General features: G+C 39.2%; 1 long non-coding RNA gene across 1 annotated transcript in view; it reads right to left on the reverse strand.

The window, feature by feature from the left end:
• Positions 1 to 1848: 1848 nt before the first annotated feature.
• The window catches only part of LOC139355470 (uncharacterized), a 47010-nt gene continuing 22044 nt past the window's right edge, over positions 1849 to 26814 (reverse strand). The window contains exon 3 of the long non-coding RNA XR_011606161.1: positions 1849 to 2370. This is a non-coding gene — a long non-coding RNA (uncharacterized lncRNA). The remainder of the gene's footprint in view (positions 2371 to 26814) is intronic.

The raw sequence follows: 26814 nt of genomic DNA on the forward strand, positions 1-26814 counted from the left end.
TTTGAGAACTGCTGCTGCAAGGCATCATTCCAGTAGCATTTGGGATCCTAGCTTTTCCATGCTATTTAATGAAGATGCAAAAACACAGGGGTTTGACTGACTTCACTCACAGCTGGCCCAGAAGCAGGGATGTCAGAGCCACCTGGAGGGCTTTCTAGACAGATGCTTCCAGGCTCCATCCTCAGAGATTCTGATCCAGTGGAGGGAATGGGGTCTAGGAATCTGTATATTTTAAAGTTCTTTAGATGATTAAATAAAGAGTAAAGTTTGGAAAAAACTCTTGTACTAAATATTTGCATATATTTTCAATCTGAGCAATAGCACATAGATCTGAGAACGTCCCCCTTTGAACTGTACATTTAAAATAAAAATTTTAAGGCATGATGGCGTGTGCCTATAATCTCAGCTACTTGAGAGGCTGAGATGGGAGGATTTCTTGAGCCTAGGAGTTCAAGGCTGTAGTAAGCCATGATTGCACGACTGCACTCCAGCCTGAGCGACAGAGTAAGAATTTGTCTCTGAAAAATAAATCAATCAATAAAATAAAATATAATAAATTTTAAAAACATGTTCCAAAAGTGTGGGAGAGGGAAAGGACAAGGAGGCTCAGTGAGGGACCTTGAATTCCAATCCAGTCTTTTCAATTATCCTCTAAATATTCTGTGTGTCTACTTTTCTCACCAATGAGTCATCACAAGCAGCTTTTATGGCACCTATTTGTGCCACCCACTGTGTCACCAAGCCACCGTTTAGAGTGCAGATCTTCATTATGCCTTTCACGTCATCCTCTCTGTACTTTAAGATTTAGGCTCCTATGTATTTTCCAGTCTAAACAACTATTCCAGCATTCAGGCCATTGGGTGGTCTCATCCTTTTTACCTATGCCAGTGATTCGCCTGCCCAGGCCTGTTTTTTTTTTATTGATACATATTATACATATTTTTGCAGCATATGTGATATTTTTTCACATGCACAGAATGTGTAATGATGAAGTCAGGGTATTTGGGGTGTCCATCACCTTGAGTATTTATTTGTTCTATGTGTTGAGAACATTTCAAGTCCTCTCTTCTAGCCATTTTGAAATATACAATACATTGTTTGCTAACTATAGTCACCCTACTCTGCTATCAAACATTAGAATGCATATCTTTTTTTTTTTCTTTTTGAGATGGAGTCTTGCTCTGTTGCCCAGGCTGGAGTGCCGTGGTACAATCTTGGCTCACCACAGCCTCCACCTCCTGGATTCAAGCAATTCTCCTGCCTCAGCCTCCTGAGGAGCTGGGATTACAGGCACGTGCCACCACACCCAGCTAATTTTTGTATTTTTCATAGAGATGGGCTATCACCATGTTGGTCAGGCTGGTCTCAAACTCTTGACCTCGTGATCCACCCACCTCGGCCTCCCAAAGTGCTGGGATTACAGGCATGAGCCACCGCACCTGGCTGTATATCTTCTATCTAACTGTATATTTGTACCCATTGACCAATCTATCTTCATCTCCCCTAACCCACTTTGCATACCCTTCCTAACCTCTGATATCAGTCATCCTATTCTCTACCTTCATGAGATCATCCTATTCTCTAACTTCTTTAGCTCCCACATATAAGTGAGAACACATGACATTTATCTTTCTGTATCTGACTTATTCTTTCCAGTTCCATCCATGTTGCTGCAAATGACATGACTTCATTTTTTTTTTTTTAACAGCCTTTAAGATAGATCTACTCAGGTGATTCTGATGATCAGCCAGATTTGGGAACTGCAGCCTAAATGCTATTAAAAAAAAAAAAAACCCGCAAATTTATTATTTTACAGTTCTGGAGGTCAGAAGTCTGAAATCAGCCTCACTGGGCTAAAGTTAAGGGGTTATCGGGGCTACTTCCTTCTGGAGGCTTTGAGGGGAGAATCTATTTCCTTGTCTTTTTAGCTTCCATAGGCTGCCTGCATTCCTTGGCTCATAGCCCCTTGTTACATCTTCAGAGCCAGCAGTGTAGCATCTTCACTTTCTCTTTCTCCTCTCTCTTCTCTCTCCCTCCTTCGCTCTCTCCTTTTCCCTCACTTTCTCCTACCTCTTTCTCTCTCCCTCTCCCTTCCCTGCTCTGCTTACCTCACTTTCTCTCACTCTGACCCTCTTGTCTTCCTCTTATAAGAACTCTTGGGATTACATTATTGGGATTACATTGAGCCCACCTGAATGATCCAGGATAATCTCTGCATGTCAAGGTTCTTACCATTTGTGTGATCTCCATAAGACCTATTTTCAATAGCTTACTGCAGCTCTTCTGAGAGAGTAGAGTCCCTTCCAGGTAAATGGTACAACCTGTGTTCTAAAGGAGATGAACCCCTGATTCCTCTGGAAGACTCTGAAACTAATCAACAAAACAAAAAATGAGTTCACAAGCCGAAACACATTTTTTTTTTCACAGAGATAGCAAGAAAGCTCTGCCAATATCAAAGTCCCAAATAAGTGCATCAAGTAAAACCTATTTCCCCATTCATAAAAGAATAAGAAGGTTTGGTGGGTAAGGGATTTAAGTTATGAGATTTCCTACACTGAGTTAGAAATCACATAAAATTAATTCAAATTGATAGGAAGCACTTTGTTTAAATTTCATTGGATAGTTCTAATCCAAGCTTGTCCAACCCAAGGCCCCAGGACCACATGCCACCCAAGATGGCTTTGAATGAGGCCCAACACAAATTCATACTTTTCTTAAAACATTATGAGATTTTTGGCCAGGCGCAGTCGCTCACGCCTGTAATCCCAGCCCCCTGGGAGGCCAAGGCGGGCAGATCAGGAGGTCAGGAGATCGAGACCATCCTGGCTAACACAGTGAAACCCCGTCTCTGCTAAAAATACAAAAAATTAGCGGGCGTGGTGGCGGGCGCCTGTAGTCCCAGCTACTCGGGAGGCTGAGGCAGGAGAATGGTGTGAACCCGGGAGGCGGAGTTTGCAGTGAGCTGAGATTGCGCCACTGCACTCCAGCCTGGGTGACAGAGCGAGACTCCATCTCAGAAAAAAAAAAAAAAAAAAGAGTTTTTTTAAGCTCAGAAGCTATTGTGTTAGTATATTTTATGTGTGGCCCAAGACAATTCTTCTTTTCCAATGAGGCCCAGGGAAGCAAAATGATGGGACACTGCTGTTCTAATCTGATTGGATTTGTAACTGGAAATTCAATAAAGGTAGCGGTTCCTGAGTTTAAAGTATTGCTTAAAAACAAAACAAAACAAACAAATGCCATCACGGGCTGACATAAATTCTGCCCAGGCAGCAGTTACTTCTGAAAATACCTTTTGAAAAAAAAATGTTTTACACTTTTTAGAGCAAAGTGAAACTTGTGGTTGGAAAGACATTAACAAGATTTTTGTTTTCTTGGAAGCTTAACATGTCCAAACGAACATTTTGCTTTCAGTTTCTAGAATGTGAAAGAAAACAAAAACTTTAGCAACAAATATACAAATTGATCCCCTCAAATGAAATAGCCTTCGCATTCAGAAAGAGGAGAAAATGTGCAAATATATATGTGTATATATACATACATATATATACATACATGTATGTGTGTGTGTGTATATATATGTATGTAAGACAGAGTCTCTCACTTTGTCACCCAGGCTGGAGTGCGGTGGTGCTATCTCGGCTCACTGCAGCCTCCACCTCCTGCGTTCAAGCCCTCCAAGTAGCTGGGACTACAGGCGTGCATCACCACACTCCGCTAATTTTTGTATTTTTGGTAAAGATGGGGTTTCACTATGTGGGTCAGGCTGGTCTTGAACTCCTGAGCTCAAGAGACCCACCCACTTTGGCCTCCCAAAGTGCTGGGATTACAGGCATGAGTCAACCTGGCCGAATTTTTTTTTTTATTTCATGCTAGATAAAAAGTCTTTTAAGCCTATGGTAGTAAAGGGAAATGTGTGATAGAATTTAGTGCAAGTTACAAAGATCCATTCTAATCAAATTCTACAACTAAAGCATGGGTCAGATTAAAGTACAACTATTATTAAAGTATAATAATCATAACACAATAATGTCATAATTATTTTTAAAAATGTAACAGTACTATATTTCCTTAATTTTAATATAACACTGCTTAGAAAATGCACTATATATTTAATAGGAGGTTTTATTGGGGTGGAGGATGTATATGTAGATTGTAAGATTTTCAGTAACAATGTCCAAAAGTATACATAATAGGTACAAGAAAAATAAGATAATTTGTTCATAAATAATCAATCCTTAAAAATAGACATGCTAACAAAAGAAAGAAATAGAAAAACTGGACTTAATCAAAGTTAAAAGTGTTTGTGCTTCAAAGAACACTACCAGGAAAATGAAAAGGCAGCCCACAAAATGGGAGAAAATATTTGTAAGTCATACATGTTATCAGGGCCTTATATCTAGAATAGATAAAGAACTTTTAAAACTCAATAATATAAAGACAACCCAATTAAAAATGGGCAAAAATCTGAATAGACATGTATCCAAAGATGATTAACAAATGGCCAATAAGCACATGGAAAGACACTGGACATCATTAGTCATAGGGGAAATGTAAATCAAAACCACAGCCACTAGGATGGCTATAATCAAAACATCAGATAATCACAAGTGTTGGCAAGGATGTGGAGAAATTGGCACCCTCACACTTTGCTAGTGAGAATGTAAAATGTCACAGCCACTAGGGAAACCAGTCTAGCAGTTCCTCAGAAAGATAAACGTAGGCCCAACAATTTCATTTCTATTTATACAGCTAAGAGAAACGAAAACGTTATGTCCATACGAAAACTTGTACATAAATGTTCAGAGCAACATTATAATAGCCAAAAGGTGGAAACAAGTCATATGTCTATCAAGTGACATTGACCACAGATTAGCAAGATGTGATATATCCATACAATGGAATAGTATTTGGCCATAAAGAGAAACAAAGTACTGGTACATGCCATAACATGGATAAACCTCAAAAATACTACGCTAAGTAGAAAAAGTCAGTCATAAATACCATATATTATTCTACTTATCCCTTTTCGAAATGTCCAAAAAGGGAATCTCTATACGAGACAAAGTAGATCAGTAGCTGCTTAAAACTAGGGGATGCGAGAGGATTAGGTAATTGTAGCAAAAAATGTATAGGGTTTCTTTTTGAGGTAAAAAAAAAAATTTCTAAACTTGATTGTAGTGATGTTTGCAGAACTCTGTGAAGATCCTAGAGACACTTTGAGTGAGTTGTACGATACTTGTGGTATAGATCTCAAAAAAACTGTCAACTGCCCCTCCATCAAAATAAGAAGACGTGTTGAATTTGCATCACCCAAAGCAAAAACAGAGTGGAAAATCAACACCCTCTATCCCCTAAACACTCTTCCTGATTTTTGAAATTCTAATGGAAGATCCCACAATTCATTCAGTAACCCATGTCGTAAACCCTGTTCCTTCCCCTTAGCTCACCCTTCATATACAACCTAATGGAACAGTTGCTGGGTGTATCATAGGCTAAGAAACACAGTGCAGCAAACAAAACACAATTTGAAGGGAACTGAAGTTTTTTACTGGATTTCTCAAACACCGTGGAGGGGATACACAATTCTCAGTAATGCTCTTAGAAATCCCCCACTGACCAGGGGCTCATGCCTGTAATCCCAGCACTTTGGGAGGCCAAGGCAAGTGGATCACCTGAGATCAGGAGTTCAAGATTAGCCTGGCCAACATGATGAAACCCTGTCTCTATTAAAAATACAAAAATTAGCCAGGTGTGGCGGCACACGACTGTAATCCCAGCTACTTGGGAGGCTGAGGCACAAGAATCACTTGAACCCGGGGGGCTGAGGTTGCAGTGAGCTGACATAGTGCCACTGCACTCCAGCCTAGGTAATGGAGTGAGACTCTCTCAAAAACATTTAAAAAAAATTTTAAAAAGGAAAAAAGGAGAAAGAAATCCTCCACTCTTCTTCCATCTGCTCCTTTCATGACTCTCATGCCTCTCAGCTTCTCTCTACTTTCCCCAAATTACTCAGAAATTTCTTTTCAAACTTTTGGCTTTCTGCCACTTTGTTCCCTCCTTCCTCCAAAGTCTGCATTTTTAAATGCTTAGGAAATGGTTATGTTAATTAGATTTATTTAATCTTCCTACAACATGTACATATATCAAAGCATTACATTGTACCCCAGAAATAGATACAATTATTATTTGTATGAAATTTTAAAATAAATAAATGAATAAACCCATGGCCGAGTTGTGGAAAGAACTGAGTAGTCACAGCTAGCACCCTCTTGAAAAGACAAAGGTGACGAAGGGCTCTTTGGGATGAGGATCTTATGTTAGGCTATTTGTTAGGGGAACTTACTTACAGGACTGCACCTTACAGTTGCCCAGGGTGTGCACAGCACAAACCACACGATCCAATAGGCAGTGCTATGCTTCCCTGGCCTCATGCTTCCATGTGGAGAAACTTTCTTTAGTTTCTGGGCTCTCTCTCATTCGTTTCTGGGCTCTCTCATTAGTTTCTGGGCTCTTCATTACTCATTTCTCTGCCACAATGAGCTATTTGATCAATGAAATTGTAAAAGCCGCCTGATATGCCCCAGTCAGCCACTTTCTTTTGTCTTTTCAACTTTGCTTGTCTACAGGGAGAGTGCATCCTGTCTGCTCTACTCCAAGTGGTAAGGAGCCTCCCTTTCTGAGGGAGGCCTGCAGCTGTCCAGCTACGCCAGTGTCTGCATGTGTAGCTCTAATTTATGGCTGATGTAGTAGTGAGTCCATTTGGCTACAGATTTAAAGTGGCACCATGCAATCAGCTTTAAAGGTAATAAGGGTGATTTTGTTTTTATAGGAAGGAAGGAAGGAAGGAAGGAAGGAAGGAAGGAAGGAAGGAAGGAAGGAAGGAAGGAAGAGAAAGAAAGGAAAAGAAAAGAAAAGAAAAGAAAAGAAAACAGGGTCTTACTATGTTGCCCAGGCTAGTCTCAAACTCCTGAGCTCAAGTGATCCTCTTCCCTCGGCTTCCTAAAGTGTTGGGATTACAGATGTGAGCCACCCTGTCCAGCCAATAAAGGTGATTTTTAAAAATCTTTATTTTTATTAATCCTATGTATACCTATCACCTGCTCCCAAACTCTGGAAGTAAGAAAGGAAGTTTATATACTGACTCTTTTGGATTTTTCTTCAATTCTATGAGCTGCTTCCAATTTTCCAATAATTCATTTTTAGCCTAAGTTAGTATCTGTTGCTTGCAACTAACAGAAGCAAATGGAAACATCACTCAATACATATTTAACTAAAACAAAATTTATAATAAAATCAATATTAAGTTTTGGATTATGTGCTATAAGATAACACTTAGATGCATTTAAATGAAAAGAAAGCTTGTATCCAGAGTTCTTTATAGCTGCGAGCTGGAACTTCAAAATACCTGGGAGCCCAAATCATAAACTGTTGACAGTAGAACTCATTTTTTATGGCATTCTCATAAATCCTATTATTATTAACTTGACATGCCAGGTTTTTCCTAAATTAGAGCCAATTCTATTCATCATTGTTTTATGATTTATTTCAAAATGATTGCAAGACAAATTTAATGATCATTAAGCTAGAATCGGGCATGATTATGATTTTTGAATGTAGGTTAATTTTACCTGGAGTCTGATATCTTTAAAATATACTTTTTTCTTTCCCAAAAGAAATACATAATACCAAATTATTCCTCGCTCCAATAAATCATCATTTAAAGCTGTTTTTTAAGGACCAAGTAATTTCCATGTCATTCTAAAGTACGTCCTTTAGAAAAATTTATGGTATTAGGTAAGATTTAGCACTGCTGGAAATGAAGTATGCTCTCAAAACAGAATTAGTATCTTTATAACTGAAGTAAGCAAAAGCATAACTATATTGTAGGTGTTTCCTTAGTCTAGTCTCTTTTGTACAATTTGTAATAATTTTCAGTGATCCTGTTTTCTTGAAGGGCTGAGATAGATATTGGTATCATTAGAGTGATGAGGTAATGTGGCATTTGCTGCAAACCAGGAGTTGGAAATAAAATGGAGAAGGAGTGAAAAGACACCCTGAATATAGGATCACAGAAATATTTTGGAGGAACGTCTCAGTTTTGTTATATGCAGATTGTATCAAGCTCAATTTTTTATAGGCAGAGAATGTTAAATTGCTGATTGCCCATGTAAATCTGGCAGCATGAGGAAGACCCCATTATTCTAGACCCCAAATCATCCTCAACCACTTACTGATTTCTGGAACTGCACCAGATATCCTGTGTCAGCTCTTTGGCTTGACATTGTGTCAGTTATAAGAACACTAACACCATTCAGCTCTGGGATTCATGCTGGTTTAGGAACTTGGCATAGTGGAAAAAATCTGTTTTAATCCTAGTATCAGGTGAGCACAGGGGCTCACGCCTGTAATCCAGCGCTTTGGGAGGCCAAGGTGAGAGGACCGCTTGAGTCCAAGAGTTCAAGACATGCCTGGGAAACATGGCAAAAGTTTGTCTCTACTGAAAATACAAAAATTAGTCAGGTGTGGTGGTGTGTGCCTGTAGTCCCAGCTACTTGGGAGGCTGAGGTGGGAGGATTGCTTGAGCCCAGGGGTACGAGGCTGCAGTGGCCTATCTTCATGTCACTATACTCTAGCCTGGGTGATAGAGTAAGACTCTGTCTAAAAAAAAAAAAAAAAAAATCCTAGCTCTATGATGTGCTAGGTTATAGAAACACGTGTTGAAAAGATTCAGGTTTTAGTTGTACATGCCATGCTACTTATCATTTTATAATAGCTCTTTGAAAGAGGACAGCCCGCCCAACATTGTTTTCCATAGAGAGAGCTTCAGATTCTCACTCGTCTCTTAGAGACCAACGCTTTCAGATTACAGCATGGTCACTCCCAAAAGGGCTGGGACCATCTCAAAGACCCTGACCACCTCATCCCCAAGCCAGAGTGAGACTTGTCCACTAATCCCATCTCCCTGTTGCTTTAGGGCAATTTCATTTCAAAAGACCCTTAGCCATGGTCCATCTCAGTGGCCCATCTCAACAGGACTCCCTGACTCTTTCAGGGTGTAGGACTTGGGATATCATTTCCTTCTATCCCAGGACACCTTGGTCTCCTTATGCCCACTTCCTTCCCAGGGGCTTGTTCTGCATGTTCAGGCCATGGCATAGCTTCTGCTAATCCCCTCAAAAAGGGCACAGGTTTTTTCCCCCAATACTTGGGACCTTTTGGCTTCAGATTTTCACAACAAATCAAGACCATTCAAATAACTGAAAAATTTGTTTCAAGGTGATTTCTTGTTAATACTGAGTAGGAACTGGAACGGTCTTTCCCTTAAAAAAGTAAAACTTTTGATAGAGCATACTGCTACATTAATATGTTATTCTCCAATTGGCATCACACATCTTAAACTACATGAATGAAAAGTGTTTATAGCATCTCCATGGTCTATAGTTAATTACTGCAACAACCAATATTCACTTCAATTTGGCAAGCCATTACTGTGGGCACTCACTGAGTGGCCAGTCACCAGACTAAGCACTTTAAATTTAATGCTTCTAACAGCCCTGTGAGGCTCAAGGAGGTTAAGTAACTCTGGGTAAGTTCACAGGCTAATCAGTGACAGAGCTAGGAGGTGGTTTATCTGACTTCATCCTTGACTCACTGCACTGCCTCTCCAACAGATGCAATGTTGGTACTTAACATGAGAAGCAAAATTTCAGCAGTTCCTAACTTATCTTCCACTGTCCCTTACAGCAGATACACACACGCATGCACACACACACACACACACACACACACACACCCTCCACCACATACACACACATATACAAAGTTAGCAAGTGTATTAGTCTGTTTTCACACTGCTGATAAAGACATACCTGAGACTGGGCAATTTACAACAGAAAGAGATTTAATGGACTCACAGTTCCACGTGGCTGGGGAAGCCTTATGATCATGGTGGAAGGTGAAAGGCACATCTCACATGGCGGCAAACAAGAGAAGAGCGCTTGTGCGGGGAAATTCCCCTTTATAAAACCATCACATTTTGTGCAACTTATTCACCATCACAAGAAGAGCACAAGAAAGATCTGCCCATGATTCAATTCAGTCCCACCGAGTCTCTCCCACAACACATGGGAATTGTGGGAGCTACAATTCAAGATGAAATTTGGGTGAAGACACAGCCAAACCATATTTGCAAGTAACTTTCACAGCTTCTTCACCTTATACACGTATACATCTCGGTACAGCTATACACACACACACACACACACAAGAATATAGGCACATTGTTCTTGCTGTTGAGCATGTCCAAAAGGAGTTCTGTTCACACTGCAGGTCTAATGAGCCTTACTGAGGAAAAGAGCTAGTGACTTAGTAATTGGCTATATTGGGACCGATGTTTGACCCCCAGGGCTTAAACCCCTGGGTAGTCAAGGTACAACAGCCATCCATCGACCATCCTTCCAAGAAGACGGGGAAGAAACTCATTCTGAGAAGAACAATGTCAGAATCCACAAAATTTTTCTCATTCTTTTCAGGAGAACAGAAGACATTACCTTCCACTTTGTTTTCTGGTTCAGGTTGTTTCCTAGTTTGCAAACAGCAACAACAAACCAAGATATTGAGCCAAATAAAAGACTCTATCAGAGGACACAGGGTTGTGTTACAGCCTGGTGACAGAGTTTACTAGATAGTCGGGGGTATGTTTTCTATTCTCATCCACTCCTGTCCCACTTTGGCAGGGGAGCCACTCCATGGAGTAGATCAAGACAATGTCAGGGCAACAGATGTAGGTACAGAAGGGAGGTTTTGGGAAGAGTCATGCCAACCCATGGTGAAACATCTTGTCCAGAGAAAGCAGTGCCTGGCAATTATCTGAGATCCATATACTGAAAGAGAAAAGGAAAAGGATATCAAGGGGGTAAGAGGAAGATGCTGGAGTGGTAGGGGTATGCGTGAGACAATCTGGCCCAAGAAGAGAACAATTTCCACGGTGAAGACTGAGACAGAGGATACTGTTTAGTTGCACTGACCTATAGCCTTCCACTTAAATTTCTTATTTTTAAAACAAAAGCTAGCCAGTTTTCCCAGCACCATTTATTAAATAAGGAATCCTTTCCCCATTGCTTGTTTTTGTCAGGTTTGTCAACGATCAGACAGTTGGAGATTTGTGGTATTATTTCTGAGGGCTCTGTTCTGTTCCATTGGTCTATATCACTGTTTTGGTACAAGTACCATGCTGTTTTGGTTACTGTAGCCTTGTAGTATAGTTTGAAGTCAGGTAGTGTGATGCCTCCAGCTTTGTTCTTTTGGTTTAGCATTGACTTGGCAATGCGGGCTCTTTTTTGGTTCCATATGAACTTTAAAGTAGTTTTTTCCAATTCTGTGAAGAAAGCCATTGATAGCTTAATAGGGATGGCATTGAATCTATAAATTACCTTGGGCAGTATGGCCATTTTCACAACATTGATTCTTCCTATCCATGAGCATGGAATGTTCTTCCATTTGTTTGTGTCCTCTTTTATTTCTTTGAGCAGTGGTTTGTAGTTCTCCTTGAAGAAGTCCTTCACGTGCCTTGTAAGTTGGATTCCTAGGTATTTTATTCTCTTTGAAGCAATTATGAATGGGAGTTCACTCATGACTTGGCTCTCTGTCTGCTATTGGTGTATAAGAATGCTTGTGATTTTTGCACATTGATTTTGTATCCTGAGACTTTGCTGAAGTTGCTTATCAGTGTAAGGAGATTTTGGGCTGAGACGGTGGGCTTTTCTAGAGATACAATCATGTCATCTGCAAACAGGGACAATTTGACTTCCTCTTTTCCTAATTGAATACCCTTTATTTCTTTCTCCTGCCTGATTGCCCTGGCCAGAACTTCCAATACTATGTTGAATGGGAGTGGTGAGAGAGGGCAGCCATATGTAGAAAGCTGAAACTGGATCCCTTCCTTACAAAAATTAATTCAAGATGGATTAAAGACTTAAATTTAAAATCCCAAACCATAAAAACCCTAGAAGAAAACCTAGGCAATACCATTCAGCACATAGGCATGGGCAAAGACTTCATGACTAAAACAAAAACAATGGCAACAAAAGCCAAAATTAAAAAATGGGATCTAATTAAACTAAAGAGCTTCTGCACAGTGAAAGAAACTACCATCAGAGTGAGCAGGCAACCTACAGAACAGGAAAAAATTTATGCAGTCTACCCATCTGACAAAGGGCTAATATCCAGAATCTACAAAGAACTCAAACAAATTTACAAGAAAAAAACAAACAACTCCATCAAAAAGTGGGCAAAGGATATGAACAGACACTTCTCAAAAGAAGACATTTATTCAGCCAACAGACACATGAAAAAATGTTCATCATCACTGGTCATCAGATAAATGCAAATCAAAACCATAATGAGATACCATCTCACACCAGTTAGAATGGTGATCATTAAAAAGTCAGGAAACAACAGGTGCTGAAGAGGATGTGGAGAAATAGGAACACTTTTACACTGTTTGTGGGACTGTAAACTAGTTCGACCATTGTAGAAGATAGTGTGGCAATTCCTCAAGGATCTAGAACTAGAAATACCATTTAACCCAGCCATCCCATTACTGGGTATATGCCCAAAGGATTATAAATCATGCTGCTATAAAGATACACGCACACATATGTTTATTGTGGCACTATTCACAATAGCAAAGACTTGGAACCAACCCAAATGTCCATCAATGATAGACTGGATTAAGAAAATGTGGCACATATACACCATGGAATATTATGCAGCCATAAAAATGGATGAGTTCATGTCCTTTGTATGGACATGGATGAAGCTGGAAACCATCATTCTCAGCAAACTATCACAAGGCCAAAAAACCAAACACCGCATGTTCTCACTCATAGGTGGGAATGGAACAATGAGAACCCTTGGACACAGGAAGGGGAACATCACACACTGGGGCCTGTCATGGGGTGGAGGAATGGGGGAGGGATAGCATTAGGAGATATACCTAATGTAAATGACGAGTTAATGGGTGCAGCACACCAACATGGCACATGTATACATATGTAACAAACCAGCACGTTGTGCACATGTACCCTAGAACTTAAAGTATAATAAAAAAAATTGTCTTAACATAATTGATTTTTTTTTATATTTCTTAATACTGTCATTTTAATGGGGAAAAATTTCATTGTACTTTCATTTTTAACTGTTTAAACACATAGACTTTTTAATGTTAAAGATTACATTCATGTTATCTGTTTGTAAAAAAACGATGTTTAAGCTGTGTAACAACAAAATGTTATTTCTTTGACTTTCATATTAAATAAGATAGAAGCTAAAAAAAAAGAAAGAAAAGATAAGACACATTGTTCATAGGACCAGAATACTTTAAAATTTAGACTAAGAATCATAGACTTCTATCACCTTAGAGTTGGCAGGGACGTTAGAGTTTAACTATTCTGTGTTAACGCTCCATGCTGAATTTTCTTTACGCCACCTTTGACAGATGCTCTCCTTGCCTTTCCTTAAACATTATCCCTCAGTGGCACCACATTCCTGCAGCATACGGGTCAGATTGTTAGGCCCTCAATAAGAGCCCAGAGTTAACCGGTTCAATGTCCCCATATCATTACTGTTCACAGACCTGCATCCTAGATTTTAAAAAAGAAAACAATGTTATGGTCCATGAGCAGATACGGTCTATGTCCATACAATTTCAGATTGTCCCTCAAGAAGGGGTGAAAAAGAGTCAAGAATACTTTCATATTAAACACGGTGTTTATCTCTTTCAGGACTATTCACAAGTATTCAGTGATTCTGGAAGAAGAGTAGGCCAGAGAAAATAATAAATTTCTCTTATGAAACCAGAATTGAAATGGGGTAGAATATATATATACTTGTACCTACGTATTAATTTATTCAATCAGTGTTTATTAAGTACATGCTATATTCGAGACTTTATGCTCAGAACAAAAGTTACAAAGACAAAGGAGTCCAGCACTCAACAGGCTATTCTACAATTTAATAAAATAAAGTTTTAGGGCCCTAGCATCACAAAGATATATCCAAATTAGGTTAAGAGGTTAACAGGACTGCTTAGAGAAAAAAGAAACTGGACCTGTCCCTTATACTTTACACAAAAATTAACTCAAGATGGATTAAAGACTTAAATTTAAAACCCCAAACCATAAAAACGCTAGAAGAAAACCAAGGCAAGACCATTCAGCACACAGGCATGGTCAAAGACTTCATGACTAAAACACCAAAAGCAACGGCAACAAAAGCCAAAATTTAAAAATGGGATCTAATTAAACTAAAGAGCTTCTGCACAGCAAAAGAAACTATCATTGGAGTGAACTGGCAACCTACAGAACGGGAGAAAAATTTTGCAATCTATCTATCTGACAAAGGGCTAATATCCAGAATCTACAAAGAACATAAACAAATTTACAAGAAAAAAACAAACAACCGCATCAAAAAGTGGGCAAAGGATAGGAACAGACATTTCTCAAAAGAAGACATTTATGTGGCCAACAAACATGAAAAAAAGCTCATCATCACTGGTCATTAGAGAAATGCAAATCAAAATCACAAAGAGATGCCATCTCAGACAGTTAGAGTGGCGATCATTAAAGAGTCAGGAAACAACAGATGCTGGTGAGGCTGTGGAGAAATAGGGATGCTTTTACACTCTTGGTGGGAGTGTAAATTAGTTCAACCATTGAGGAAGACAGTGTGGTGATTCCTCAAGGATCTAAAACCAAAGATACCATTTGACCCAGCAATCCCATTACTAAGTATATACCCAAAGGATTATAAATCATTCTGCTATAAAGACACATGTACATGTATGTTTACTGCAGCACTGTTCACAATAGCAAAGACTTGTAACCAACTTAAATGCCCATCAGTGACAGACTGGATAAATAAAATGCGGCACATATACACCAGAGGATAGTATGCAGTCATAAAAAAAGAATGAGTTCATGTCCTTTGCGGGAACATGGATGAAGCTGGAAACCATCCTTCTCAGAAAACTAACACAGGAACAGAAAACCAAACACCGCGTGTTCTCACTCATAAGTGGGAGTTGAACAATGAGAACACATGGACACAGAGAGGGGAACATCACACACTGGGGCCTGTCAGGGGATTGGGTGCAAGGGGAGGGAGAACATTAGGATAAATACCTAATGCACGTGGGGTTTTAAAACCTAGATGGCAGGTTGATAGGTGCAGCAAACCACCATGGCACATGTATACCTATGTAAAAAACCTGCATGTTCAGCACATGTATTCCAGAACTTAAAGTGAAAAAAAAGAAAAAAAAGGACTGCTTAGTTCTCGTGTTGGTGTTACAGCTTTGGAGCAGACGCACAGAGGTGTGCTCAGAGAGTCAGTCATTGAAGGTGCTGTGCCCTGAACAAGCACTTATCCATGCCTCTGTACACTTGACTTCACTTGTGTTCTATCAGCCAAAACCTGGAAAGGATTCATCTGAAGAGAGCAGGCGTCTAACAAGGGGAAATGAAAAATTTTAACTACCTACTGTTTCTATGCTTCGTGGACCTTTTTTAAAAATTTATTTAAAGCCAAGCAACATGGAACAAAAAGCCCTGAATTCAACTGATTTTAAAGAGATGCAGAACTTGTTGTGACAAACTGGAGCTACCGGCTGGCAAGCAGTGCAGCCCCACTGAATAAGGCACCAGGAGGAGAAATCACTGTAGAACCACTAGGGGGGACCACAGCTCCAGAGAGCAGAGGGAACTGCTTTGGGTGGAGAAAGCCACATGGATGCTTCCTGTGGTTTTAATTTTGTTCTTTAAAATTCTTAACCACGGAATTCTGCCTCTTCTCCCAAATAGCCACTAACAGGAGAGCACCTACTGCTGCAATTGTACATTAAGAATAATCATTAGAAACAAAAGGATATTAAATGAAACTAACTGAGGTCCCCATGAAGAGCCAGGAAATTTAGGAAATCTACACATACGTATCTCAATCTATCCTTTTAATTCTGTTATGAATTTTATCATGGACACAAAATGAGGGATAAATGAGGCTGAAAACTATTCTGTACATCATTAGGAAGTGAAGATGCCTTAGCAGGGAAAGGAAATCAGCCATGTGGGGCGGATTCACAGCCCAGCTCTGCTTCCCCACCATCAAAAGGCTTCAACACAGTCAACTCTATGCTATGGACTGGGGTAGGGAATGCTTTAGAAGTGAGAGGAATTTAGACTAGTTGTGTGTCTCTCAGTCCAGGAAGGAGACCTGTATAGAACTAGCATTCAGAATAGAACAGTCGATACACAATGAGCCCCTTTCTGGAAATTCCAAGTATGAGATGGGAACCTATAAAACAAGATACAGAGCTCTATTCACATTACAAAAGTGTTAACAATACAAAAGCACTCTTGCTTTTCTTCTCGTAATTCTTTTTTTTTTTTTTAATTTATATTCAGGGGATATATGTGCATATTTGTTACATGGGTATATTGCAGAATGGTGGGGATTGGGCTTCTGGTATACCTGTCACCCAACTATTGAACATTTCATCCAATATATCCAATGGGTAATCTTTCAACCCTCTCCCTCTCCTTCCTTTCCCCTTTTTGGAGTCCGCAGTGTCTATTATTTCTATCTTATGCCCATGTGTACCCATTGTTATAAATGAGAACATGCGATATTTAATTTTCTGCTTCTGAGTTAGTTTGCTTAGCATAATGGCCTCCAGCTCTATCCACGTTTCTGCAAAGAAGATGATTTCATCTTTTTTTTTAAGGCTATGTAGTGTTCCATGGTGTATATATACCACATTTTTTTAACTCAGTCAACCATTGATGGGCACTTAGATTGGTTCCATGGCTTTGCTATTGTGAATAGCACTACCACTTTTTTAAAGGATGCATTTATCATAGGATTTCATTTGAAAGAAATCCTGCTAGTGCATTTAAAATAGGTGAAATTACCAACATTTTAAAAACATAATTTTTCAGTAATATGTTTATGGCCTCATGACATTCTAAAAACAGAAGTAAAAAGTATAATATTTCTAAGAAACAAATGCCATTATCATTCATTTTTTTCTAAAGTTAGCTTTATGTGTTTTATGATTCTCTCATAACAGTCATGTGAAAATATCAGATGTAAGACATTTATTTAAAGTTGGGCGTTGCAGGAGCAAAATACCAATCGATTTGTAAAAGAAAATATGATGGACACATCAAAGTCAAGCTTACAAGCAATGGGGAAAACATCTGCTCAAATTATTTTCACTTTGGTTTCTAAATATTTAATTTTTCACCACAATTTAACTATTTAAATTCAAAGTTTCCAACTGTATTGCTAAACTAGAAATTGCTGAGATCTTCAAAAATATTTATTAAGAAAAAAATTGACATGAACCCTAGACTAATTAAAACTATAGATATATATTTTGGGGGGAGTGTTCGAGTCCCAGGTTAATCACCTGTGCTTTAGGCTGGAGGCAACATGAACTCTAAGAAAAGATGTATTATGTGGAAGTGGAAAGACCCATCGATACAAAAACAACATCTGCTCCAACCCCTACACAATCAGAGTGCCAAGCCGAAAATGCCTTTGGCAGTATATCTGCAGTATTTAAGTCTCACGCCGAAATGACCTAGAGGTGCAGTCTCACATAGCCCTGGGGAAGGCTGACATCTAGTAGAAGGGTCTGCGGTGAATGGTGAGGGTCAAGTTGAGCAGCTGAGCCCCACTCCCTTGCCTCCAATCCAAGCCAGGTTTATCTGTTTATATATTGGGCTTCTCAGTGTGATTTCATTTGAAGGAAAGTTTTTTTCTGCTAAAAAATATGAATTAGGAGGATGTGAAAGTGCCGAAAAGGTTATCTCTGGGTGATTTTTATCTTTTGGATCATCCATGGTTTATTTTTCTATTTTTGCTTTCTATATCTTTCATATTTTCAACAATAAAAATGTATTGCTTGTGTAATTAAAACACATGCAAAGTTACATTAAAATAAAAGAATAAGCTTTGCCTACTTCTCCAAAAAAAAGTGCTGAAAACAGGCTTTCTGCTGGGACTGTAGAATTTTGAATGTGCGTTGCAGTTTTCAAACATAAAGCACAGCTGTTTTGTCTCTTACCCCGAAGCTGTGAAAAAGGGGAAAGATTTTTGAAAGCAGGAACAGGAAAAGACTGTTGAGAAAAGTGGCTGCTATTTCTAGGCTAAAGTCTCCCTGACAACACTGTTCTTAGAAGTAACGCCTTCTTACGTGGTCTTAGCGGGACTGATGAGTGATGAATCCAGAGGTTCTGTGGGACCCAAAGTCAGCAGAGACCAGAAGAAGTTTGAGACAAAGCAAAGAATCATAGCAGGCTGGAGAGATGTAACAATTTACTGCAGTCAGTGGTGTCCAACGGTCAGTGTAGCTAAGTGGACCACAGAGATCTGCAAGAAGATAGGACCAAAGAGGTCACGAGGTTTGCAGCGTTGCAGGTCAGTATGAGGTTCCTGAGATACGAGAGGGTCCAAGACCTCAGGGATTGAGTCTGAAGAAGAAGTGCAGCTTCAAGGAACAGTTACAAAGAGCAAAAGGTGAGCATAATCAGCAATTGGCTGGCACAGAAAAACTGCAGACTGATTAAAAATCAGTACTGGACATTGGGGGTTAGAAATGATTTAGAGGTGCAATGCTCTAAAGTAAAAAAGACCCAATTGTAATTTAGTTTTAAACAAGTGTGATTTAAAAACAAAGCACAACAGATAAAAAGAATGGGCATAGCTTTTGTGACTAGATCCCTGAGCGGGGTCCCCCCTCAATGGATCAGGCAATTCTGGAATGCCTGAATTTAATGAAACAGAGCTACGTTACAGATGTAAATAACAAAAACAAGGAATTCACAAGACAGGCACAGAAGCACACACATCGGAGACAGGACTTAAGTGTGTGTAGAGAACCTGTGTAGGTGTCACCATCAGCCTACATCTAAAGCAACGGTTCCCAAAGTGTGGTCTCCAGACCAGCATCACCAGCTTCACCTGGGAGCTTGCTGGAAATGCACATTCCCAGGCTCTGCTTCAGACCTACTGGATCATAAACTCTAGTTTGTGAGGCCTAGGAATCTGTTTTTAAAGGGCTACCAGGTCATTTTTATGCATGTTAAATTTAAAAAATTGTTGATCCAAAAATATTAAAATCACCAGAAAAAGTTACCTATCAAACATAGTGAACACAAGAATGAACATCAAAAGAAGACAGTGCCAAATGGAGCCAGTCAAGGACTGAGATTCAACCTTAAACCATCCATGGCTAGAATTCTTACCCATCTCCCACCCTAGTTCAAGTCTACATTGTTTCTCGCCTGGACTACTTCCATAATAGCTGGAATGGCCATCTGTCCTGGTTTGCCTGGGGAGGTCCTGGTTTGAACCTGTTGTCCTGGTGTAATAATAAAAGGTCCCCATTCTACTCTCAAATTTGTCCAGGTTTAGAATATAATTGTATGGCTCCCCTAGCAATAGCCTCCTCACCATCTCCCCTGCTTCTGCTTTTGCCCATCTCCAATATGGTATCTTCACAGAAGCTAAGAATGTAAATTGTTGATGTTACTCCTCTCCTTCAAAGCCCTTCCATGACTTTTCGTTGCTCTGAGATAGAACTCAGACCCTTTGCAATGGCCCTCAGTGTTTATCTTCCCATCTTCTCCTTGTTCCATGTTCCTTCTTGCTTTTCTTCATTCTGAGTAAAGTAGCCTCCTGTCAGTACCTTGAGAATCCATGTTCATCTGACCTCAAGACCTCTGCACATGCTGAGAAGGACAGTCCTTCTTCCTGGACTGCCCAATTTCCCTCCCTCTGCCAGTGTCATGTAGTCTCTTTTTTTCCACTTGGTAATATTCTGAATGATTTCTCAAATACTCTTTGAAAGAATTATTTTAATGACTGCATAGTTTCCCATCATGATTTGCCTTAATTTATTTAGCCATTACCTAATATTACACATTTTGGATTGCTCCCTATTTTTTACTGTTATGAACGAAGCTATAATTATAAATTAGTTATGGTTCTTAGTTGCAACCAACGCAAACTACCTTAGGCAAAAAGGGAAACTTATCGGAATGATATTGAGATTTCTCCACAAATGAAGTAAGTGTTAAACAATGAAATTGCACAAAAGGCAGTGATAGAATAATTGAGACCAAGTATATAAATGTTATCTATCTATCTATCTACACACACAGAGGGATATATATACACAAACATACATAAATACACATACACATACGTGTGTATATACATATATATTAAAACGCTCACTCATCTTTTCTTCCCTCTGTGTGCATCATCACCCTTTCTCTCTAGAAAAGACTCACTCTATATGGCTGCTAATGCTCTTAAACCACGGCTCCCACCACCAGTCAGAGATAGTGAATCATACTCTCTCTTACCTGACTAACAAGTTGGGCTAAAAACCAGACAGGTTTGGAACTGCAACATCCTTTCAAAATTCCCCAAGGAAGGGCTCAGATTGGCTCCACTTGGGTCAAGTACCCACCCTTGGGACAATCGGCGATAACAACATTTGTACAAACCCCATGGTTAACAGGGAGTATGAAGCCTAGATAAAGGAGGTGGTTCTTCCCAGAACATGGACAGAGAGATGCTGAGCAAACACAATTATAGATATCTACTATAGAAGAAGATATTTGTTTGTAATGCTATGGGGGTGGAGGATTTATTAAAATCTCATGCATATTTTTAAATAAAAAAGACATAAAAGAAAATGGTTTTAAAACCTGTAACTTCCATCTCTTAAGTCTTTCTTTTTTTAATTTCATTTAAGTATTTTTCCACATACACAGCTTTAACTGTCTAGTTTTGAATAGTTACATTCAAATTAAACATAAAATCACATATTAAGGCTTTTGTCACTTACCATTTTATCACATATTTGTTCATGTCTGCATTGGAGTCCCTGTGTTTTCCTTTTATCTCATTATTAAAATAGTATCTGTTCACTGTACTACCACTACTAATAATAATGGCTGAAACTTGAATGGAGTTTTCTGGGCATTGTCCTAAGCACATTATATATTGTAGTATTTAAAATATTTAATTTTGATTCATCTGCCTGAGTACTGACTTATCAGGTAGGTGCAACTGTTGTCTCCATTTGTTTGGGAATAGGAAACTGAGGCACAGAGACGTTGAGCACCATGTGCTAGCGAGTGGCAGGATCAGTCTCCAGAAGCCCAGCTCTAGATTTACAAAGTAACATGTGGATGAAGCAGGAAAACACATACCTGCTCCTGACTCCCTGAGATCACACCTATTTACATTTGTATATATCTTATCCCATCTTTAAAAAATTTGCATTCTTTTTTTTACACAGTTAAAATTATACCACAAGGTACATGACAAATATTTGGCAGATATCGCTGCATTCCCTATCCTGATCCCCATCTCACCCCCAAACAACCACAGCCCACATCAACTTCTGTCCATACCATTCATTCCTGTTCCATTCTTTGAGGCCCAGATGTGGCCTAAAAATCCATCTGGGAGAAAAAGAAGCACTCCCAGTCAATTCTAGCTGACATGTGAGATAAACCTATCTACAATTTGTGTACTTTAATATATCATTAAAATTCCTGCATTTCCCCACATTGTTAGAATCCCTTTAAGAACATCTTTTAAAGCAGAATGATTTTTTCATTTCCTAAATATGATCATTTAAGTCATTTTCACTATTTTTGCCATTATAAATAGTACATAGCTGTTTTAAAATAATATATAATGCTATAATGAGTAATGTAAATTTTATCTTTATTTCAGGTTTTTTCCTTAGTACAAATTCTAACGGAAAGCATAAATGCCAGACCTTTTATGTCACAATGCTCCCAATCTTCAGTTTTCCATTTCCATTTTCTCTTCTCAGTCAGATCCATTATGGGGGGTGGGGTTGGGGAGGTCGACTAGGGAGGAGGGAGAGGCAGAGAGGGGAGATGTATGTGGATGTCAGGGGGAGAGGGGGCTGCTTCTTCCTTCTTCCCGATGGCACCAGGGAAACACTCCTAGCCCCTCTTCCATACCCTTGCCTACTCTTCCCTGGGTAGCAGTGGAAGTGGAACACAGATGTAAGTTGGGCTAAAAAAGACTGCACAGGTTTGGAATTGCACCATCGTTTCTGAACCAAGCCTGCCTTCAGGAAACAATTGTTCTTCTCGGCCCTCCATGCTGAATGTTTACCAGGACAGGCACTCACTTAGGGGAGACATTTCTGAAGATAGCTGTCTAATCCTAGGGTTCAGTTAGGAAATCCAATATTTCATAGCTATAAGACACGTTCTCCAATATGAGCTTTATCAGATCATAAGGGAAGGATCTGGGCCCATCTGCCCAATCCTGACTATTTCTCAATTGGTTCAGAACTTGGGAAGATGGCCGGGCGCGGTGGCTCAAGCCTGTAATCCCAGCACTTTGGGAGGCCGAGACGGGCGGATCACGAGGTCATGAGATCGAGACCATCCTGGCTAATACGGTGAAACCCCATCTCTACTAAAAAATACAAAAAACTAGCCGGGCGAAGTGGCGGGCGCCTGTAGTCCCAGCTACTCGGGAGGCTGAGGCAGGAGAAGGGCGTAAACCTGGGAGGCGGAGCTTGCAGTGAGCTGAGATCCGGCCACTGCACTCCAGCCTGGGCGACAGAGCGAGACTCCGTCGCCCCCGCAAAAAAATAAATAAATAAATAAAAGAACTTGGCAAGAGATGATGGATGCTACTGACTATATCCCAAGCCCTCACTAAGTGGGAATATTTATCATGGCATTTCAAGATGTTTTCCAAACGCTATTTTAAATTGTCTTTGCATTTTATACAAATTTATGCTGTCTATACATTTATTTATAACAATTAACTCTAAAATCTTCAGCAGTTTGCTACATTTTCATCTGGCATTTTGTTTTACATGCGAATGGTTTGGGGCCAGCCTGGGTGCTATTTCTTTGTAGGTAATTATTCCCCCTACCTGAATGCTTTTAAAATCATTTTTAAAAATCATTGTTAATTTTTTTTGAAATTTCAGGTTACCACCAAAGGTGGTTCTTTTTTTCATTGACTTCGCCTAGAATGTAGTAAACTAGTTCCACTTAGATAGCATACCTATTTGTTTTTACTTTTTAAACTTAGGCATATTTCTTTGTCTTTGGTCATGATTTGTGTTGCAATTGTCCTTGTTTTTTACTCTCTAGGAGCATTTACTACTGCTGGGTTAGCCCTCCAATTTCTGTCCTCCATGTTGATCATATTCTCACTCATTTCTACCTCTTAGTCTTTCTCCCTGTATTTTTGAGAATCTTCTCCTTTGTCTTTTACATCTGTCTCAGTTTTCACCTCTGCTGCTTACCACGTCTACTTCTGTGCTTGGCACATAATATTATTCAATAAATGTTTCCCGAATAAATAATAAATGAATGAACAAACTATGGGATTTTTAGTGTTTCTGTTCTATTTTCTTCTCTCATGTACCTCTTCATTTGATGCTATTGTTCTTTCATCGCAGTTACACTCTCATTTTGATTTTTGGTACACATTCTTTTTCTTTTAAATCATTTTGAGCAAATTAGATGTACCCATTTTATAGAGCCATTTCTTCCTGCCTCCTAGGAGCACACCAAACCAACTTTCTCCTTATCCTTTTTATTTTTATTTTTTTCAGACGGGAGTCTTGCACTGTGGCCCAGGCTGGAGTGCAGTGGTGCGATCTCGGCTCACTGCAAGCTCCGCCTCCCGGGTTCACGCCATTCTCCTGCCTCAGCCTCCCGAGTAGCTGGGACCACAGGCGCCCGCCACCATGCCTGGCTAATTTTTTGTATTTTTAGTAGAGACGGGGTTTCACCGTGTTAACCAGGATGGTCTCGATCTCCTGCCTTGTGATCCGCCTGCCTCAGCCTCCCAAAGAGCTGGGATTACAGGCGTGAGCCACCGCACCCGGCCACACTTTCTCCTTATCTTATGGTAAACCGTATTTTAGAGGTCTGTCCTTTTTCTGAGTCTGGAGAATAATGCTTTCTTCTTTATACTTAGCATATTTCACCCCGTAAGACGCAAGGTTTAACCCTGTTTTCTCATCCTAGAATGAAGTGAGCTCCAACCAGATCTTATGCTAGTAACACATACATACAATGTGTGCTTTTTTGGCCCCACTTCATGTGGGGTAGCTTGAGTCAATTCAGATCTATTTGGGTGGACTGAGTCACCTTCTCAGGTCCGTGTCCGATGTCTATGTATGATGAGTTGATGTACACAATTTTTAGCTGGTTTCATTTCCAGCAGCATTTCATCTAATAGGCACATGCGGGAATGAAACAGAATCTCGCCTGCCCCACTGCATGACTGGAGGATGCTGGGAACAGATGGAGTTCATAATGCACGACAGTCCCCACGAGCCGCCAGTGCTTCCCGACTGCTTCCCCCCCAGCACTTTACTTGTGGGAATCAAACCTCCCAGGATGAAATTCAGTCCTCCCTTACTTCCTGCCCAGTTGTTTCTTGAAAGTGTTTTATTCTGCTGAATACAGAAAAAAAGAGGTACAGATGGGAGACAGGAACAACACTGGCTGCTTCAAGAGAAAATGTCATCACAGGAGAGGGAAGATTGCCCATTTTTACATTTGGCACAGATCTTCCATTTCTGAATGACAGATGAAAAGGTAGATCATCCCATCTTTGTTCTGGGTGGCATACCACAGACTAGAACACGAACTGTTTTCCACATCAGTTTCATGAGCTTTATAACTATAAAATTCATCCAGATTCTGGCACTGGGTTAACTAATGGTCAATTAATATTTGATGATAGTTTTCAAAATGTAGACTGTATTGATCAGATTGAGGAGGTTCCCTTCTACAACGAGTTTACTGAGTTTATCAAGAAGGGATGTTAAATATTGTCAGTGCTTTTCCGGCATCTATGGAGACACTCATGTGATTTTTCTCCTTTATTCTGTTAATGTGGTGAATTATATTTATTGATTTTTTTAATGTTGCAGATCTTGCATGCCTGAAATAAACCCAATTTTATAGAGATGTATTAGCCTTTGTGTAACTAATATTTATGATTTTTCATTTTTTTGAGATATTTGGCCTATGATTATCTTTTTTGTAACATCTTTGTCAGGTTTTAATATCAAGATTATGCTGCCCCCCTAAAACAAATTGGGAAGTATTTTCTCTTCTTCTCTTCCTAGGAAGATTTTTGGCTTTATTGTTGCTGTTGTTTAGTTTTTGTAAGAATGGGGTATTTTTAATTTATTAAATGTTTGGTATAATTCACAAGTGAAGGTATATTGGCCTTTAGTTTCCTTTTAAATTATGGATTCGATTTCCTCAGTAAGCACAGGACTTTTCAATTTTTCTAACTCTTTTAAAAATCAATTTGGGTAAATTATGCTTTTGTTAGCAATTTTTGCATCTCATCTAAAATTTCAAATTATTTTCCAGAAAAATGTATATCCTCTTTTTGTCTTTTTAATTTATAAGACATGTAGTGATGTTCCTCTTTTTACTTTGTTAGTAATTTGTGACATCCCTCTTTTTTTCCCCTGATTAGCCTCATCAGGGGACTATCCATTTTTTTAAGTTACTTTCTTTACATGTGTGTGTTTGCATTGGTGGTGTGTTGATTCATAAATGTTTTATATTGCTGTGTAAGTCTATCCTTTCTTTTGTGATTATTTTCTTTGCATGTTTTCCCCTCTCAAAATCAGATAAATATTTATCTGTATTTTATTTTAGTTTTTAAAATTTATTTTTATGGTTAATAAATTACATTTTTTAAATAAAAATAATATATACACATATTTAAAAGAAAATATATCGGCCGGGCGTGGTGACTCAAGCTTGTAATCTCAGCACTTTGGGAGGTCGAGGAGGGCGGATCATGAGGTCAGGAGATCAAGACCATCCTGGCTAACATGGTGAAACCACATCTCTACTAAAAATACAAAAATTAGCTGGGAGTGATGGCGGGCATCTGTAGTCCCAGCTACTCGGGAGGCTGAGGCAGGAGAATGGTGTGAACCCGGGAGGCAGAGCTTGCAGTGAGCCAAGATCATGCCACTGCACTACAGCCTGGGTGACAGAGTGAGACTCTATCTCAAAAAAAAAAAAAAAAAAAAAAGAAAAAGAAAAGAAAAGAAAATATATCAAACCATTCAAAAAGGTATAATGTGAAAAGTAAAATTCTCTTTATTTACTCTAACTCCCAGTTTCACTTCTCAAAATTTCTAGAATGAGTTCCTCTGTCTATATCCAGAATACATTTATGCACAGACCAACGTGTGTGTGTGTGCATGTGTAAACACACAGACATACACACATGTTATATATATTATTTTAACGCATTTGGGGACAGACACAGAACTAAACACTATACATGTATTCACATGTTTTTAGACATTTGCTCACAAGAATATGCTTTTGTTCTTCAAAATTAGTGATTCTCCAAAAAAATAATAGATGCTAGTGTGGATGCAGTGAACAGGGAACACTTCTACACTGCTGGTGGGAATGTCAACTAGTACAGCCACTACAGAAAACAGTGTGGAGATTCCTTAAAGAACTAAAAGTAGAACTACCATTTGGTCCAGTAATCTCACCACTGGGTATCTACCCAGAGGAAAAGAAGTCACTATACAAAAAAGATACTTGCACATGCATATTTATAACAGCACAATCTGCAATTGCAAAAATGTGGAACCAACCCAAATGCCCATCAATCAATGAGTGGATAAAGAAACTGTGATATATTTATATACATATATGTGTG

This window comes from Macaca nemestrina, chromosome 7 (genome assembly GCF_043159975.1).
Source record: "Macaca nemestrina isolate mMacNem1 chromosome 7, mMacNem.hap1, whole genome shotgun sequence".
NCBI lineage: Eukaryota > Metazoa > Chordata > Mammalia > Primates > Cercopithecidae > Macaca > Macaca nemestrina.